This window comes from Quercus suber, unplaced genomic scaffold (assembly GCF_002906115.3).
Source record: "Quercus suber isolate HL8 unplaced genomic scaffold, Cork oak 2.0 scaffold_875, whole genome shotgun sequence".
NCBI lineage: Eukaryota > Viridiplantae > Streptophyta > Magnoliopsida > Fagales > Fagaceae > Quercus > Quercus suber.
This window is the reverse complement of record NW_027070305.1, coordinates 16,400-35,377: the sequence shown is the minus strand read 5'-3', so window position 1 is coordinate 35,377 and position 18,978 is coordinate 16,400. Positions and strand designations below refer to the sequence as shown.

The 18,978-nt window shown below is 36.5% G+C and overlaps 1 pseudogene; it reads left to right on the top strand.

Moving 5' to 3' along the window:
• The first annotated feature begins 1,709 nt into the window (after window positions 1–1,709).
• Window positions 1,710–6,653, top strand: LOC112036672 (probable disease resistance protein At5g66900; annotated as a pseudogene).
• Window positions 6,654–18,978: the final 12,325 nt, after the last annotated feature.

The window sequence follows — 18,978 nt, the reverse complement described above, 5'->3', positions numbered from 1 at the left end:
TTGTTTGATCCGAAATCTCCTCCGCTGGATTGGTTATTTCTGGGTTTGAGGATTGAAAAATGAGATTTTTTTTTTTAAAAAAAATTTTATTTGGGTGTGGCTATGGAGATTTGAAAAGAAGGGATTTTTGAGATTTGCTTGTTTGGCCGTGTGTTTGATGTTGAGTTTGGAGCTTGTTTCAAAAAAGCTTTCTTTCTAGTTGGGCTTAACGGGGCCTGTGGGGCCCGGCGGAGGCGGGTCCGGGCTCTGGAAAAAAAAATCAATTTACTAAACGGGCCAGGTTCGGGTATGCAAAAACCCGGCCCAAACCCGACCCGTTGCCATTCCTAGTGGAAACTCATGCTCTTTCGCATGAGATCTCTACTTATATATATATATATAGATATTGATTGATTAATGATTGTGATACTAATGCTCGTGAAAAGATAAGGGTAAAGTTTGACCGGTCGAGAGGTTCAATTGTGGGTCAAGAATCAACTCAATCAAGATGGTTGTTATTTGATTCCTTTTCTTGGGTTTGAAGAAGTGTGATCAAACCATTTTAAAGTAAGATAGGTGTAGCGGTTGAACCAGTTCATCGCTTCCATGGCTCCAAAGGTCAAACTTTTTCCGAGATTTACATTAACTAGCCAAAGACTTAAGACTCTCTCAAGTTGAGATTATACATTATAATGTGTCTCATCCAATCTAGAATTCAGAGATCACTTGGAATAGAGCAATCCATTTTTTTTATTAATTCAAAATTATGGTTTTAAAAATCAGGCCAAACTAGTTGGTCTAATAAAAAAACCGAACACCAATCTAGTTTGATTATCATAAAAAATTAAAACAAAAGTATTAAAAAAAAAATGCTAGTTCAATTGAAAAAACCAAGAACCTGTGCAGCGATTAAACTGATGGTAAGTGGTAACATGTGGGGAGAGATTTAAGGGGGGAAAAGTAAATGTGTGTCATTGGGAATGGAATGACTTGTCCAGTTATTCTGATGTTTTGGACCTTTGATTTTAGTTTTTTTTTTTTTTTGGAATAAACAGTTATAATTTAAAATTTAAAGTTAAACTATTAAACTACTATTATTTATAATATATATATNTTTTCTTTTTTTTTTTTTTTTTTTTTTTTGCTTTTTGATTGTGGGTTTTATTTAATTTTGGCTTGCTAGTGGTTTGAAAAATGAGATGGATTTTTGGTCTGGATTCAGAGGATTTAATTGGTTTTGGATGTGTAACTGAAAATTTTGAAATATATTTATAAATGTTGTGTTCTTGTGTTTATGAGAAAAAGATTCAATGGTTCGTGTTTTTTATCCGTGTTATGTCTAATTTTTAGTAAAATGGTGTTTGTCTAACGTCTGGGGGTGAGGTGGGCAACGGGGGAGTAACGGATTGAAGTTCAAGTGGGCAAAGTGATAAGTTTTGAATCACGGGTAGGCAAAGTGAAAACGGGCCCAACCTCAGGTGGGTTTACTGTAATTATCCCTTTACTTTATATATTTTGTATTTTCTGTTCCGTTTACTTATTATCAGGACAAAGAAACTCAGAAGAAATTGAAGGGTTTGAGATCTAAACTGGTTTCCATCTTTGTAGTTATTCTTGTATCAGAATCACTGCTAGTTTAGTTTAATTGTCCTGTTTTGCACTGTTTCATTTGTTTGGATAAAGTTCTCGTTCATCATCCTAAAGGAAAAAGAAGAAGAAGCAGCAAAGTTATGGCTCTGATTGTTGCAGAGCCTCTTCTTGGGGCAGGATTTGGACAGGTCTTAACGTCGTTACGCGAAACAGTTAAGGATGTGGTAAGAAACGCCCGTCAGTTCAAACGCATTCTTAAACGCTTCGGTTCCACGTTAGATCTTTTGGCGCAAGCGGTCGAAGATATAGAACGATCAAACCAACGACGTGGTTGCGCAGTAGAGAAAACACAGAGCTTGATCGAAGAAATAACGAAGGGTAGGGAGCTGGTTCTCAAGTGCTTGCAAATCCCATGGTGGAACTTGGTTCTAATAGTCAAGTCCTCAAGCAAACTTTCTGAAAAACTCTCTCAAACTTATAGTATTTTCTCACAGAAAACACTGAAAAGAAAAACCGGAGAAAAGGAAAGAAAACAGAGAGAGCTGAGATATTTCACAAGAATTTCTTAACTGAATATATTTCACACTACAACAAATAATGAAGGCTACAGGTTATATTTATACAAACACAGAATGAGAGAAGGAGAGCACGAGGGAGATGAATAACAAACTCACACGTGCTAACAACCTCACACACGTGCTCTGCTAAAACTAACTAACTACTAACAGCTTTACAACTAACTGCTAACAGCTTACTTAGTTAATGTATATACTGAAACGACACCGTGTACTTCAAAGGAAAGATTTCTCAAATATATAAAACGGCACCGTTCCTTTTAATGAGAAACGGTGATGTTTTGTTTTAGTTTTCCTTTGTGTTTTCCCAGTCTTGTATACGACACCGTTCTGATAGTCTAGACCGTTGGAGCTGCATCTTCTTCTTCCTTAGGATTTGAATGCTCTGGACTGCTATGGCTTTCACTTTCTAAGTTGGAAGAAGACATTTTGAGGTTCTGTCAGGTTGATTTGCAATTACATGGTGCAAAGACTGTGTTGGAGACTAGAGAAATTGTGAGTGGTATTTGGGAGAGTATGGATTCGACCAGGTCCATGGAGACACCAAGGGTATCATGTGCGGTTCGTGAACCCCCCGTTTTTACAGTTGGGTTTGATATGCCAATGAAGGAGTTGAAGACGTTACTGTTGAAGGAGGAGGTGCAGCTGCTTCGATTGACTGCTCCTGGAGGATGTGGGAAAACCACATTGGTGAAAATGCTTTGTCAGGATAAAGAAATTAAGGGTACTCCCATCTCTCTGACTCTCACTCTATTTTTGTGTTTGTGTAATTTTACTTTATAATTGTCAAGTGCTTGAGGAAGAAGTATTTTTCACATTTTGTTGAAGTAATTATGGTGCTAGTATGTAAGTCCTTTTCATGGTAAACCGTTAGGGAGTACCAAGAACAAAATACATAGAGAATTTCATTTTTGAATTCTGATATGAATCAACTGGTTGAATATCATATGTTTGGCTATAATTGGAATTGGAGTAATGGGAAATTGAACTTCTGTTTGGACAAAAAACAAAAAAAATATCTGTCTCATTAGGTAAGATGTGGTACGCCGTGGCTAATTACGTTCATTCTTTTATTTTGACTTTTGACCATTTCAATCACTGTAGCAGTATTTTTGGCATATTTCATACTTCGGAGAAAAATAGTATAAGAAAAGGAATTTTACAAAAATAACCAAGCCTTAGTTAACAATGGATGACAATAAAGTAACTAGTGTCAGGCGCATGTATTCTTTTACACTATTTTAATATTTATGAAGTAATTGACATGTCATGTTAGAAGATGCTTAAAATACCCAAAAAAAAAAAGAAAAAAAAGAAAAAAAACAATCCTCATATCTTCATAATTGGTGGCTTTTCTCACAAATTGCTTTTGTCCAAGTCTTACCCTTTGCTGGGATCGGGATTTTATAAGATATGAAATGCGTCTCCATGGCAGTTTTCTAACTTCATTGTGTTTGTATAGGCACATTTAAGGAAAATATTCTCTTTGTCAACGTTTCAAAAACTCCCAACGTGAAGGTCATTGTACAAATCCTATTTAGTCATAAGGGTTTGCAGCCAATGTTTGAAATTCAAAGTGATGAAGACGCAATCGAACAACTGCAACAACTGCTGGAACATATTGGATCTGATCCTATATTGTTAATCCTGGATGATGTCTGGCTAGGATCAGAATCCCTTCCTGAAAAGTTTGGGTTTAAGATTCCAAATCACAAGATTATGGTTACTTCAAGAACTGCATTTCCAAGATATAAATTTACATATAACTTAAACCCACTAAATGACAAAGATGCAATGACTCTTTTTCGTCACTCAGCATCCCTGCAAGATGGGTGGTCTAACATTCCTGAAGAAGATATCAAAAGGTACTTTGTCAATATTACACAAAACATGCTTTCAAATTTCTGGAAAATTAGTGTGGTTTCGATAATTAAAGCCTTGGCCAATATTACCCCTATAACCTCCAAATAATAACTGAGTTTATTTGGTTCCTTGAATTGCAGATAGTAAAAGGCTGTGGGGGGCTCCCACTGGCTCTTAAAGTGATTGGAAGCTCACTGTGTTGACGGTCTGAAGAGGAATGGCACTGTAGACTAACTAAATGGTCTGGTGGTCAATTTTTTTGCAGTTCTGATACTGAGCTGCTTGGTCAACTTCAAAAAAGCCTAGAATTTCAAGATGACAAGGTCATCGAAGACTGTTTCATGGACCTAGGTTCATTTCCTGAAGACCAAAGGATTTATGCTGCTGCCCTCGTAGATATGTGGCATCCATGCCATTGCCAATTTGCAAGAACTTACTACTCGGAATTTGGCTAATCTTGTCATGGCAAGGTATGCTGGCTTTTTATTTCAATAATATGATTTAATTGTTGTGTGATTACTTCAGATAATTACTGCTAGTTGCTGGTTGTATAATGCCACAACTCTATACCTGGCCTAAGGCACAAAATATTTTATCATGTCTTATGACTTAATTAACTTTTGATGGCAACTGATAATATGTTATAATAGGTTATTTGACATGTCGATGGCATATTTATGATTTTTCATGCTATAGATATGACAGGGAATTACTAAAGAAGCTATAAAGAAGGAAACTTATACAAATCTAGAAACAATCAGGTGTTCCAACTACTCTACCTAGGACAAGAGGGGGATTTCAACTTTTATTAGTCTATACCTTTTTGCTGCTTGGCTAGCAAACATTTGAATTCAATTATGGTAGATAAAAACTAATGGTGTTGTTTCCCTTGGTTGTGTCATTATATTCTTAATTTTGTTGGAAAATAATGGAGCATATATTTTTCATATGTGAAGACTGAAAAACTTGACTATATTCTAAACTTTAAATTTTGTCCGTTCACCAAAAAAGATGCAAGTGAGGTCAAAAGCTATTATAATGAAGACTTCGTCACGCAGCATGATATTCTTAGAGAGCTTGCTATGCATGAGAGCAGTCAGGAACCTATAGAACAAAGGGCAAGGCTGATTATGAACATAAGTGAAAACAAACTACCAAAGTGGTGGACGGAACAGAAACAACAACTCATTAATGCTCGCTTATTATCTATATCAACTGGTTGGCACATTTTCTCTCTATCAAAGATACAAACATAAAAAATATGTAACGTACATAATATTGATGGTCTGTCACACCGTATACCATTTTTTTTGCAGATGAATTGTTCTCGTCGAGTTGGTGCAACATTCAAGCACCCAAAGTCGAGGTTCTTGTTCTGAATTTTCAAACAAAGAATTACACCTTACCTGAATTTGTGGAGAAAATAGATGAACTCAAGGTTTTGATAGTCACTAATTATGGTTTCTTTCATGCCGAAATAAGCAATTTTCAACTGTTCGGGTCTCTTCTCTATTTAAAGAGAATAAGATTAGAGAAGGTTTCAATTTCTTCCCTTTACAAGACCCATGTACCATTGAAGAGTTTGAAGAAAATATCCTTGTTTATGAGTAACATTGATAAGGCTTTTGAGAACTGTACTATCCAGGTTTCAAATGCATTGCCAAATCTAACAGAGATAAACATTGACTATTGCAATGATTTGGTGGAATTGCCTGATGGGCTGTGTGATATATTCCACCTAAGAAAACTCAGCATCACCAATTGTCATAAGTTGGCAGCACTACCTGAAGGAACTGGAAAGCTAGTGAATTTAGAAGTGCTAAGGTTTAGGTCTTGTACTGAATTGTCAGACTTGCCAGAGTCGATCAGAGGCCTCATTAAATTACGCATTCCTGACTTATCAAGCTGCCTAAGCATTAGCAAGTTGCCAAAACACATTGGTGAGTTGTGTAATTTAAAAGTTCTCAATATGAAAGGTTGCTTGAGTTTGCGTAATTCATTGCCAGAATCAACAATAGATCTTGAGCAGTTAATGCTTGTGGTATGTGACAAAGAGAGGTCCAAGTTATGGGAGCCGATCAAGGAATTCCTCTCCGAGCTTAAAGTAGAGGTGGCTGAAATAGATATCAACTTGAACTGGCTTCCCAAATAATGGTTTCTGAGAATTGTTAAAAATAGTAGCTGCTAGTCAAGATAGTCTCAGCAGAAGCAATGATTGTTCTTCATGGAGAAAATATTACTAAGAACAACAAGGAGAATGTGGCTGGTTGTTGCCAGGGTGTTAATAATGATTTTTTTTTTTTTGGCACACGGATCAAAACAGAGTGAGAAAGAAACCATAGCACATGAAAAGAAAGGGCTGGACAAACTGTCAAGCTGGATAGGATGATGGGAACAGAGTGATGTTCTTACAACTGTTGCTGTGGTTGGAGCACTGGCAAAAAGTTGCCATGGCCTATAGTTTTTATAGGACTAGGCTTAAATATGCTTTGTATACCCTGGTCTTTTTGTATAGATATTGTGGCAGTAGCAATAGCTGTCCAAGTTTATTAGTGGGTCTATATAACCTGGTTTATAGAAGGATGTGATAACATGTATAATATAATCTTCTGAACCGCGTATGTGTATGGAACAAAATTATAGGTATATGTTCTGCATAGCAGATGGGATGAATTACTATAAGTTTTTGCAATTTGTTTTTTTCCTTTCTTGTGGTTGATTCTTCTCAACGAATTTGATGTTTCGATACACTAGTGACTGGTTATCTTAATTTGTTTAGTTGCTTGCTTAATGTAGCAAAGGAATTTTGAAGTAGGTGCTTGTTAGATGTATCTACTATAAACTTTTGTTGAATCTTTAATTTGATTGGGTGTAAGTGGAGTACAAATGTTCAGATGCTACAGGTAAGAATACCCTATTCCATCACAGTTTTGGTGGGAGTTTGTAGGCAAACTTTGTCTTTACCATTGTACATACTTTTCCATGGAAAAAGTTTTTAACTACAGCTCCTCCAAACCGCTAGGTGGCAACATTATAAATTGACACAAGCTAGCTACTGGTCATTTGAGATGACTCAAAACTCAAATTGAGTTTAACACCACCATTTACATTATCTCCATAGTCCGTACTCTTTCCTCTCTCTTCAAAATATGTTCTCTCTCAAATGGAAGGGTACAGGGCAAAATTTGTTCAACAGCATTTTTTCAGAAAAATATTAGATAGACAGCATGCATTTGAAGTTATTTAGGAAGGTGGACTGTTTTTTGAAAATCGAGTCTGTGAAACTCTAGTTCCAACCCAAAATCAAGTTTCTCAAACTTGATTTACGCCTGACCTTGATTAAAAAAAAATGGTGGAACTTGAGTTTAGTAAACTCGAGTTCCATTTGGGTTATTTTTTTTAAAAGCATGGAACTCGAGTTCCGCCCTTTTTTTTTTTTTAAGTCAAGGTCGGGCGTAAATCAAGTTTGAGAAACTTGATATTGGATTGGAACTCGATTTTTACAAACTCGATTTTCAAAAAAAGTCCAACTTACTAAATAACTTCAAATGCGTGCTAGCCACTGAATTTTTTCCAAAAAAATGTACTGTTGAGCAAATTTTGATGAGGGTACAGTAATCAAATAAAAGAAAGTTTCATCAGTTTTTTAATATTACTTAATTTTTTTCAAAAGCTTTTTTTTTTTTCAATTTTTTTTCTTTTGGTTTATTTGAAAGATTGAAAGAAAAAAAAAAAAAAAGGAAAGATAAAATTAGAATAAAAATCTTTTGTGTCCCTTTAAATTCCATTTTATGTTTCACCAATAACAACATTTCATACTTTTTTTTCCAAGTAACCAAAATTTTAAATAAAAAATTACACATAACATACGTTAATTGATGAGTATAATAAAATGTAATGATTTTTTTTTTTTTAATTTTTATACAAGATAGAAATTCTACTCTACCTTAATTTAAGTGTACATATATGTGAAGCTCTCTCCTAAAAACTTAAACTCCGGTCCTTACCCCCCACACCTCACAAACACTTATACTTGTGGAGTGACCATCACACCAAGGGTGTGCAATGGATTTTTATTTGTAAATTGGCTAAAGTATGTAAAACTTTTTTTTTCTATCCAACTTGTATATTTGGCTTATAGTTTGACAACCGGACGTGAAAAGTGAAAACCATAAAAATGATAGGAGCACAAATAAAGCTACAACTTGATGGTCGCTTTGATCCAAATAGAAAGTGAACCAATAATCGGAAATGATGAATGAAAATCCATGTAGAGAAGGTTTATATATCATAGTAACAGGAATAAGGTGGACCGAATAGGACTGGATGGACCGAATAAGAACGAATGGACCGAATAAGAACTAATGGACCGTATAGGACCGATGTGGACATATTGGACTGAAGTAGACCAAATAGAACCGAAGTGGATAGACTGGACCAATTAGGAGCAATGTGGACTGAATGAGACTGAAGTGGACAAAATGGACTGAATAGAACAAAAGTGAACAAAATGGACCAAATAGGACCAATGTGGACCAAATGCCTCAAATAGGACTGAAGTAAATCAAAGTGGATAGAATGCACCGAACTGGACCAATATGGACCGAATAGGTCCAATGTGGACTGAATAAGACCGAGTGGGGACTAAATTGGATCATATAAAACTTTAGTGGACCGAATGTAGTAAATAGGACCAAATTGGACCGAAGAGGATAAATGGACCGAATAGAACCAATCTGGGCTGAATAAGAACAAATGGACCGAATAGGACCGAAGTGGACATACTGGACCGATTAGGAGCAATAGGACTGAATAGGAGAAATATGGACCGAATAGAACCAAAGTGAACAAAATGGACTGAATAGGACCAATATGGACCGAATGGCTCAAATAGGACTGAAGTAAATCAAAGTGAACAGAATGCACCGAATAGGACCAATGTGCACCGAATAGGTCCAATGTGGACTGAATAAGATCGAGTGGACCAAATTGGACTGAATAAAACTTTAGTGGACCGAATAGAACCAATCTGGACTGAATAAGACTTTTGAATATTTATCATTTTTATTGCATTTTAGGGCTCATATTTCTAATTTCTAATGTCTATTTCAGTATTTTTTTTTTAACTCAAAACTAAAGAATTTAGCCCAAATATAATTAAATTTCATACTTGTGGATCCACCATTGGACAACTCCCAATAGTCTCAAGGAAGCAGCACCAAGTCTTATAAGGGAAAAAAGGAATAGTCATATAAACAACTCCTTTTCAATTATTTTTCTTTGAATAGTGTATGAAATAAATTTAAAGTCACTGTGGCAATCTACACCATTTCTTAAATTGTTAAAAGCTTGATTGTAGTTTATGGTGGAGTTGAAATGATTCCAAATGCAACTGCAAGCCTCTCACTGGTGTAGCCTAGGAGAGAGAAGCCTGCACATACGACCATTAGCATAATTTTCACCCACAGGTCACCTCTCTCTAAATCTCAATCCAACTTAAACTTGGTTTCTTTACCATCCCTATATCATCAATAGCCTTTCTAACCTTTGCCACATGACCCCATATACAAGCAGTAACCAAGGCATATAAGAAGCTGCATTTTCAGGTTCTATCTCAAATAATGCTTCTGCTACGTGCTTTACTAACTCAAAGCTTTCAAGAATTCTACAACCACCAAGTAGAAGCCCAGAAGATCTTATCAGGTTTCATGGGCATTTGGTTAAGAATATTCTCAGTAGTACAAGCATAATGATATGTTATATGTTTTAATCCACCCTTTTCCTTTATAAAGTGGAAATCTTCAATTACTTTATCAAACTAATCAAGCATGGATACAAGAAGAAAGAACCTCAACAAAAGTAATGTGGTCGTGCTAGGACCCTGATCTGAGAGGTAACTCAAAGAACTTAAGAGCCTCATTTGGTTGACCATTTTGAGCATTCCCAACAATCAGGAATTCCATGAAACTAAATCCAGTCAAGGCATCCCTTTAAATATCCTTTTTTGCATTCTGAATAGTCTCACACTTTGAATACATGTGAACAAGATCACTTGCTACAAATGAAAGGGGATCAAACCCTATCTGTGTCGTGTACCCATAAACTTACTTGCCCCAGATCCTCTGCAACATGATCAGCAAGCATTTAAAACCCCAGCAAACCTGAAATCATTAGGCCTAATCACTGATTTCATCAACATTGAGAACAAAGAAAAACCCTCTTCCATAGTCCCATCCTCCAAGTATCTATCTATCACTGCTGTCCAAGATATATCATCCCTATCCACCATCTTGTCAAAATTTTGCCTAGTCTCCTCTACACTCCCCGCAATTCCCATACATGGCTAATAAACACTCCAAAACCGCCACATCTAAATCCAATCCATTCCACATTATATATCCATGAATCTGAAGCAGGACTCAATTTTGAATTCCAATGTCTTAATCTCATTCTATAAAATTTCAAAGCCTCTGTAGGCCGAGAACGCACCATGATAAAATAAAAATTATCTCTTTGCAGCATTTCATCAACCAACTTTTTGTTGGAGTATGTGTGTTTCAAACATTTAAACTGTGCTTGTATCCCACATTAGTTAGAGATGAGTTTTCATGTGTGTTTATAAACCATAGCACAACTTAAGGGACAACTTGGAAGATAAAGGGCTAAGGGTTAGAGTTGGGCTTGGGTTGGATTTAGGCTTGTCTCTATCTCCTTTGGACTGTACCCTTTTTCCTTTCATTTCCCTTTTAGCCCAATTCAGTTCAGCCCGTTGGGCATTAACCAGGCAGCCTGTTGAGGGCATTTCATGTGCTGCCCGTTGGGCATGCACAGTGACCGTTGCAGCCCATAAGTCCTCTCATTAGTGGCTTATAAAACCCTCTATTCCCCTCTTTATTCTCTTTAGTTTTTTTTAGCTACACAGCCGCCTCTCTCCCTCTGTTTTGCTCTGTTTCTCTGCTCATCTCACTAAAAATTTCAACATCAATTTTTAGTTTTATGGAAAGGCAAATTAAGGTTGTTCTTAGTTCTTCTTGCTTGAGTGTGTGATCAACTTGAATAAATTACTCTAGTCTAATCTTGGGGGGTTGTTTGGCCAAGAGAGTCATTCACACCGAGTTCTACTCCGGGTGGCACGAATCAACCTTTAAAGACAACACATGTTGCGTGATTCTATAGTTTGTGAGATTTTTCTAACTCTATCTATTTACTTTTTGGCATTGCTAATTTTTAGGGTTTGTATTGTTGAATCAAAACTTGTTTGTTTAGCCTTATTTTCCTACAATTTTAAAGGTTGATTAGCGTGTTTTTAAAATAAAGAAACAAGTTGTTGATTCTTTTAAGGTCATTTCAGAAATTACAAAGCTTGAGGCTTTTGATGGAAATAATTTTAAATGTTGGAAAGAAAGGGTTTTGCCCATCTTGGAATTTACCGAAATTGACTAGGTTCTTTATGAGCCTAAACCCGAAGATGATCCTAAAAATATAGCAAAGTGGGAAAAAATAAATAAATTATGTGTTCATACTATTAAGTGTGGTTTATCTAACAAGTTGTTTGATAATTATTGTCATTTTACTTGTGCTAAAAATTTATGAGATGAACTTAATGGTCGTTATGGGTTTGAGGATGAGGGTGCTAAAAAGTTTGCTACGGCTAAATTTATGTTTTTTCAAATGGTTAAGGAAAAAAAATGTTTCTAGCCAAATTGAAGATTTTCAAAAATTAGTATCCAACCCAGCTAAAGAGGGTGATGTTTTACCCGAGAGGTTTGTGGCTCATGGCTTTGTATTTAAGTTGCCGGATTCTTGGAAAGAGTATAAACACCGGTATAGCCACCATAGAACCAATTTGAATCTTCAACAAACTATCGTTGATATTCAAATTGAAGAAACAAATAGGATGTTGGAAAAAGTTTCTAAAGCTAAGGAATTTACTTGCAAGGCTAATGTTGTAGAGGGAGGACCTTCTAGACCTCCACAACATAATAAGAAACATGATTTCAAGGGAAAAGGAAATTTTCATAGTAAAAATGGCCCGAATCCTCAAATCCAAAAGAAAAAGGGTAATTATTTTATTTGTGGCAAAGTAGGTCATTATGCGGCAACATGTAGGAGGCAACTTCAACAACAATAAGAACAATAACAAAGGCTCTATATCAAATAAGGCAAATGTGGTGCAAACCAAAGAGATCATTGCGGCAGTGGTGTGTGAGGCACACTTGTTGACAAAAGTGAAGGGATGGGTAGTTGACACGACTTTCACAAGACACATTGGTGCATTCAAAGAGGAGTTTAGTTCCTACACTCCTATGGCGGAAGGCACCGAATGTGTCTATGTTGGGGACAATAGGTCCGTGCCGGTGAGTGGTAAAGGGAAGGTACTCTTGAAGCTAACTTTTGGTAAAACTCTTTCACTTAATAATGTCCTTCATGTACCTCACTTTCAACACAATCTCATTTCGGTACATTTGCTTGGTGAGGCCGGTATTAAAGTTTTATTTGATGGTAGCATAGTTACTTTAACTAAGAATGAAGTCTTTGTTGGTAAGGGCTATGATAATGAAGGTCTCTTTGTACTTAATGTTGATCAAGTTATTAATGAAAAATGTTCATCTTCTTGTGCTTACTTAGTTGATTCCATTGATGTTTGGCATGGTAGACTTGGACATGTTAATCTTGGCTATATAAAAAAAAAAAAAAAGGCGAAAAGCCACTTTTAGTCCTTACATTTTCAAGCGATTCCTATTTTAGTCCCTACATTTTATTTTTACTGCTTTTAGTCCCTATCCTGAAAAACGCTTCCCATTTTGGTCCTTGCCGTTACATCAGAGACGGAGAAAGCTAAAGTGGCAAACGGTAAGAATAAATAACACTTATTTAATATCCACGTGGCCTAAATTAATAATAAAAAATGCCACGTCAGCATCTAAATTAAAAAAATTAATTTATTAATTTTAACTAAATAAAAAAAATTAAAAACTAAAGATCGGATGAATTGAGATCTAAGTGTGTCTTGAACAAGAACAACAAAAACACAAATTCAGATTCAAGAACACAAACCCAGATATTCAAAAAAAAAAAAAAAACCAGTAAATCAAAACCCAGCCAAATCAAGAACAAAACATCTAAATCATCCAACATCAACAACAAAACAACATAGCACCAATCAGATCACAGATCATCAACAAACCCTATAGAAAACCCAATTATCAACCCAAAATCCATAAATTACATCATCAAACCACAGATCCTTAACAAACCCAAAAAAAAAAAAAAAATTTGCCTTCTGTAGAGTGAAGAAGCTAGAATTGCAAAAGAAGTTGAAGCCCATGAGATTCGGATTAGGAAAGAGCTTGAGAAACAAGATATATTGAGATTTGGATCAGATAGTATCGTCAACTGTCTGCCTGAGCCAATCCCAAGCGAGCTCCTCGACCTTTCTCTCGAAGTAAATCTGCCACATAGCCGCGAAAACGTGCAGCCTTTGGTGAAGAAAGCCTGAAACTCCCTGTCCTTGATGAAGGAAACCATGAACAGCAAGAACCCGATTGCGAACTACAGGAGACCCGAGAAGGAGTTGGAGGTCCGAATCAAGAGCTGGTCGTGTGAGGTGGAGCCCAGAAGCTTCGTGGCGGTCTCAACCACGTGGTTATTATCGAAGCCAGAGAAGATGGGTTGTCAAGCGTGGTGAAGGAGTGCCATTTGATCGGTTTCGTTGATGGGTTTTTCGGGTTGGTGTTGTTGGATATCGAGTTAAGCATATTAGCTCAGGGTTGTAGGAGGCTAGTGAGGCTTGAGCTTTGTGGTTGTGAAGGGAGTTATGATGGGATTAAGGCTATTGGGCAATGCTGCCAAATGCTTGAGGAATTGACTCTAAGTGATCATAAAATGGATGGAGGCTGGTTGGCTGCGGTTTCGTTTTATAGGAATTTGAAGATTTTGAAGCTGCAGTCTTGTAAGGGTAGTATCGATTCTGAATCAATGCAAATTTTTTTTTTTTTTGGGTTTGTTGAGGATCTGTGGTTTGACGATGTAATTTATGGATTTTGGGTTGATGATTGGGTTTTTTATAGGGTTTGTTGATGATCTGTGGTCTGATTGGTGCTATGTTGTTTTGTTGTTGATGTTGGATGATTAGATGTTTTGTTCTTGATTTGGCTGGGTTTTGATTTATTGGATTTTTTTTTAATATCTGGGTTTGTGTTCTTGAATCTGAATTTGTATTCTTGTTGTTCTTGTTCAAGACACACTTAGATCTCAATTTATCCAATTTTTAGTTTTTAATTCTATTTTTATTTTTTTTTATTTAGTTAATGTGGGGGGCAGAAACTCAAGCTTATGTATTGAGCCCAAAGCCCTATGTAAAGGTTATTGTATGTCCGAAGAGGCAAAAATTGTTGAGAAGTATTCCGCATGAAAGAAAGATACCTGGGAGTGAAGAAGATCCGTCTGAAGAGAGCACCAACATTCCGAAGAGATCATTCTCCTCTGATGTAAAGATTTTTCGTCAAATAAATATCTGGATAGTTCGAATGAGCTTACTAATGACTTCAGCAATCTGGATAAGCTTTGGACATGCCTGGAGATATGAAGAATGGAGAAATATCTAAAAGGAAAAGCTGCCACCACTACATTAAATGCACTACATCTGCTTTTCTGGCCGCATTAATGTGGAGAAGACCCCTGAACCGTGTCAATCCAGCTACCACTACTCACAAAAAGCTAAGGAAGAAATATGACGTGACACATACTGAAGTGGATATTCAGATGAAGAACAAGTGGACGATGAAAATGATAAGGGAGGATGCTATATAAAGAAAGAGCTTCTAGAGAAGAGGGGGACTTTTGAAGGGTTGTATTGATTTTTCATTGAATAATATTCCTCTTCGGACATCAAATTGAAAGACTGTGAAGTGTGTTTTTTATCAGTTCCTTCTTAGCACCATAGTTAACTATTGCTTAGTTCATAATCAGCCTAGTTCTTTCACCCATTCTCTACAAATTCATTGTTTTTGGTTCATTGGGCTCATAATCTAAACCTTTTGGGCTTGGGCCACAAAAATATACCCTACAATTAAAATTAATAAATTAATTTTTTTAATTTAGATGCTGACGTGGCATTTTTTATTATTAATTTAGTCCATGTGGATATTAAATAAGTATTATTTATTCCTACCGTTTGCCATGTCAGCTTTCTCCGTCTCTGATGTAACGGCAGGGACCAAAACGAGAAGCATTTTTCAGGATAAGGATTAAAAGCGGTAAAAATAAAATGTAGGGACTAAAATGGAAATTGCCTGAAAATGTAGGGACTAAAAGTGGCTTTTCGCCAAAAAAAAAAATGAAAGAATGTGGAATTATTAACTCACTAAGTGAAGCTAATATGGACAAATGTGAAACCTGTGCCGAAACTAAAATCACCAAGAAACCTTGTAAATCCATAATAATGTGGGGGGAGGCCATTCTTTCGGCTTGCCATATTCAAAATAAGGTACCTCATAAGAAAACCGGCAAAACTCCTTATGAACTTTGGGAAGGGCATAAACCTAACTTGGAATATCTCAAAGTGTGGGGGTGCTTGGCTAAGGTCATGCTACCCGAGTCTAAAAGGAGAAACCTTGGTTCTAGAACATGTGATTGTGTGCTTATTGGCTATACTTGTAATAGTTCATGCTATAGATTTCTTGTCATCAAAAGTGATATATTAGAATCATACACTATTATTGAATCCGAAAATGCCATATTCTTTAAGCATGTGTTTCCTTTGAAAAATAAGGGAAAAAGAATTGCATGAATCTATTGAAATTTCTAATGACTTTGTTGATGATGTGCAAGAAATAAGAATGAGCAAGCGAGCTAGGAAGGAAAAGGATTACGGTAATGATTTTCTTGCCTATGTCGTTGAAGATGAACCTGAAAGTTACTATGATGCAATTAAATCCGTAGATGCACCTTTTTGGTTGGAAGCAATTAATAATGAATTAGAATCTATTATGTCTAATCATACTTGGGAATTAGTTGAGCTTCCACCCAAGGTTAAACCTATTGGTTGCAAATTGGTGTTTAAAAGGAAATTAAAACCATATGGTACAATTGATAAGTTTAAAGCTCACTTAGTAGCCAAGGGCTATAAGCAAAAACATAATGTGGATTATTTTGACACTTATTCTTCGGTTACTAGAATTGCATCTATTAGAATTTTATTTGCCATTGCTTTTGTACGGCACTAGTATACCTAGGCCTATTTGGGCCTAAGCTGCCGTAATGTCCAAGCCCATATGGGCCTTATATGCCAACCCAATATTTTGTAAATTTCACCCCTTGGGGGTTTACATCAACACATGCTACACCACGTCACGTGGACCGCGCTCAGTGAACCACCCCCCGAGCATTGAGGCAATTGCCTGGGTGCTATCTACTAGCCACCTAGTAACATTTAAGGGCATATCGTTGCCAAGCAATTCTACTGAAGTGGGAACCAGTTCCAAAGCCATTCCCTCCTAAACACCCACCTACGATTAACAACATTGGACCTCTGGTTGCATTAGTTTTGAAAGCAATCATCACCTTTCCACTCACACTTGGCTATAAATAGGAGAAACAAAGGAAGGAAAAGGGTTGGTGAAGAGGTACTGAAAACAGCTAATACTTAAGAGTAAGAGAGTGACTAAGAAAGGGAGAGGGGATATACAGAAGCTTGAGAGATATAATTGGGTCTCTTGGCTAGGATCATCCAAAGTAGGAAAACCAAAGCCCACGTTACAAATATATTGTAAGCCCAAGAGTGAGCTGGCCCTTAAGCCCATTCTAGGTGCGCATAGCTTCTATTCACAAACTTGTAGTACATTAAATAGATGTTAAAACTGCTTCTCTAAATGGTGATTTAGAAGAAGAGATTTATATAGAGCAACCTAAGGGTTATGTAGTTCTTTGACAAGAGCGTAAAGTTTGTAAGTTAGTTAAATCTTTATATGGTTTAAAACAACCACCTAAACAATGGCATGAAAAATTTGATAATGTTATGCTTACACATGGGTATGTGATCAATGGTGCCAATAAATGCATATATATAGCAAGTTTATTAATAATGAAGGTGTTATTTTATGTTTATATGTTGATGACTTGCTTATATTTGGAACTAGCCTTGATGTTGTGCATGATACTAAATGCTTTATTGCCTCGAATTTTGATATGAAAGATTTTGGTGAGGCAAATATAATCTTGGGCATCAAGATCCTTAGGGATAATGATTGCATTACACTATCACAATCTCACGATGTAGAGAAAATTCTTAAAAAGTTTGAATACTTTGATATGCCACCTATGTCTAATCCTTTTAACTCAAAGGTGTACTTGTTTAAAAATTGTGGTGATACTATTTCACAAGATAAATATGCACAAATCATTAGTAGTTTAATGTTTTTGACAAACTGTACTCGCCCTGATATTGCATATGCTGTTGTTAGATTGAGTAGATATACTCATAATTCTAGTATTGAACATTGGGATGCAATATCAAGATTGTTAAGATATTTAAAGGGTACTTTTGATTATGGTTTGTCATATTGTGGTTATCCTGTTATATTAGAAGGATATTGTGATGCTAATTGGATCTCTGATACAGATGAGGTAAAGCGCACTAATGAATATATGTTCACACTAGCTGGAGGGGTTGTCTCTTGGAAATCATCTAAGTAGACTTGCATAGCGAGATCCACCATGGAATCAAAGTTAGTAGCCTTAGAGAAGGCTGGGTCCAAAGCCGAGTGGCTTAGGAGTTTGTTAATTGATATACCATTGTATACGAACTCTATTACCTCTATTTGTATACATTATGATTGCTAGTCTGCCATAGCACGTGCTAAGAGCAAATTCTATAATGGAAAAAGTTGACATATCAGATTAAGGCCTAATATTGTGAGGCAGCTCATTGATAATGGTGTAATGTCCTTGGACTTTGTGAGGCCAGAAAGGAATTTGGCCAATCCTTTGACCAAGCCACTAGCAAGAAGGCTGGTGAGTGAGACATCAAGGGGGATAAGACTGATACTCAAATTGTGACACTATGGCCAATGCCCAACCTCTATGATGGTTAATTCCACGCAGGGGTTAAATGGGTAAAGGTCATTTGTGGTCCATATGGGCATTGTTAGTTATTATGTATTCTGCTATCTCATTGGAGAGATTAGTGATGAGTCCATCCCTATGGTGTGAGACAGTGCTAAGTTGCAAATTGTTGGAGGTTGAACTCTAGCTCTTAATGGATCCATAGTCCCTACCTGTTGGGATGGGGTGTACTACACACATTCTTGATGGATGCCACCTATGTGGGAGTGGAAGTTATGTTGCTTCCTATGAGACTTGGGTAGGTCTCTAGAGCTCTCATGAAACCCAATGGCGCATGACTTGTATAAGGCGTCAACCCGCTTATGGAACAACCTTGGTAAAGAAAGGTATATGGGTGGTAAGTTTGGTTATCTAATAATTTGGTTAAAAGAGTCTAATTTTACCATTGTCAAGTAGTTCCTACTTATTTATCAAAAGTATAGTTAAAACCTTATGGTACCATATTGATGCATGCATTCTTGAGTTTATTGCCTTTCCTAGTTTAGTGTTTGTAACATGTGAGGGATTGTTGGAGTATGTGTGTTTCAAACACTTAAACTGTGCTTGTGTTCCACATTGGTTAGAGATGAGTTTTCATGTGTGTTTATAAACCATAGCACAACTTAAGTGATAACTTGGAAGATAATGGGCTAAGGGTTAGAGTTGGGCTTGGGTTGGATTTAGGCTTGTCTCTATCTCTCTTGGGTTGTACTCTTTTTCCTTTCTTTTCCCTTTTAGCCCAATTCAGTTCAGCCCGTTGGGCATTAACCAAGCAGCCCATTAAGGGCATTTAATGTGCTACCCGTTGGGAATGCATAGTGACCGTTGCAGCCCATAAATCCTCTCATTAGTTGGCTTATAAAACCCT